The sequence below is a fragment of the Pteropus alecto genome, unplaced genomic scaffold (genome assembly GCF_000325575.1).
Source record: "Pteropus alecto unplaced genomic scaffold, ASM32557v1 scaffold194, whole genome shotgun sequence".
In the NCBI taxonomy this organism is placed as follows: domain Eukaryota; kingdom Metazoa; phylum Chordata; class Mammalia; order Chiroptera; family Pteropodidae; genus Pteropus; species Pteropus alecto.
Genome location: NW_006436281.1, coordinates 205,838 through 207,120, shown reverse-complemented (window position 1 = coordinate 207,120; position 1,283 = coordinate 205,838). Strand labels below are relative to the sequence as shown.

The 1,283-nt window shown below is 40.1% G+C and overlaps 1 non-coding gene across 1 annotated transcript; it reads right to left on the bottom strand.

Moving 5' to 3' along the window:
* Positions 1–832: 832 nt before the first annotated feature.
* LOC112479685 lies at positions 833–951 on the bottom strand. Its single transcript, XR_003046307.1, has one exon. It is a non-coding gene; the product is annotated as a 5S ribosomal RNA (ribosomal RNA).
* Between the last annotated feature and the right edge of the window lie 332 nt (positions 952–1,283).

Here is a 1,283-nt window from a genome sequence, read left to right as displayed (position 1 = left end):
TTAACTCTTCAGAAGCCGCTGGTTTCCACTTCCTTCTTCCTTCCTGGAAGCCAGCCGCCATACTGTAAGGAAGCTCAACTAGGCTTCCGACCGACGAGAGACCATGTGGAGAGAGGTTTCGAAAGCTGAGAGGCTGTGTAGAACCTTCCAGCCCTAGCAGCGTTCCCAGCTTAGTGTAGCCACATATGTGACCTCAGCTTTCACTCCTTACAGCTGGAGAACTGCCCCGCTGAGCCTGGTCAACCCTCAGAATGGTGAGGAATAATCAGTCATTGTCGTTTTAAGCCACAAAGTGTTTTTTTTTTTTTAATTGTGGTAAAAAACACAGAATAGAAAATACATCCCCTTAACCATTTTGAAGTATACGATTCAGCGCTGTTAACTACATAAACACTAACCCCCCATCCCCCCCTCCCCTTGACCTCCAGAAACCACCATTCTACTTTCTTTTTTCCATGATTTTGACTGTTCTATAATCCTCGCATAAGTGAAATCACGCAATATTTGTCCTTTTGTGACTGGTTAAACCGCTATGTTTTTTAATGTATTTTTCAGTTACGGTCGATATACAATATTACATTAGTTTCAGGTGTACAACATAGTGATTAGACATTTTTATACCTTGTGAAGTGATCATCTCACTAAGTGTAGTCTCCATCTGACACATACATAGTTATTACAATATCAATGACTATATTCCCTGTGCTGTACTTTACATCCCTGTGACTATTTTATTTTATTTTATTTTTTTTTTTAGGCGAAGCAGCCCTTGGTTGACCTCACAGATTGCAAAGACCTTGTCAGCTTACAATCCCTTATTTTTTATTTTTTACGCCTACAGCACCTGGTCTTCCTAGGTGGTCTCCCATCCAAGTACTAACCAGGCCCGACCCTGCTTAGCTTCCGAGATCACACGGGATCGGGCTTGTTCAGGGTGGCATGGTCCTAGACCCTTGTGACTATTTTAATAACTGGCAATGCGTACTTCTTAATCCCTTCCTTTAATTCACCCAGTCCCCCAACCCCCTCCCATCTGACAACCACCAATTTGTTCTCTGTATCTGTGAGTTTGTTTTCGTTTTATTTGTTCATTTATTTTGTTTTTAGATTGCACATATAAGTGAAATCATATGGTATTTGTCTTTTTCTGTCTGACTTATTTTACTTAGCTTAATATTGCTAATCTTGTTTTCATTCTTCTCCTCTACCTTTTTTCCTGCTAGCATATTTTTAAACAAATCCCAGAAATCAGGACATTTTACTGCAGAACTTTTTAACCAAAA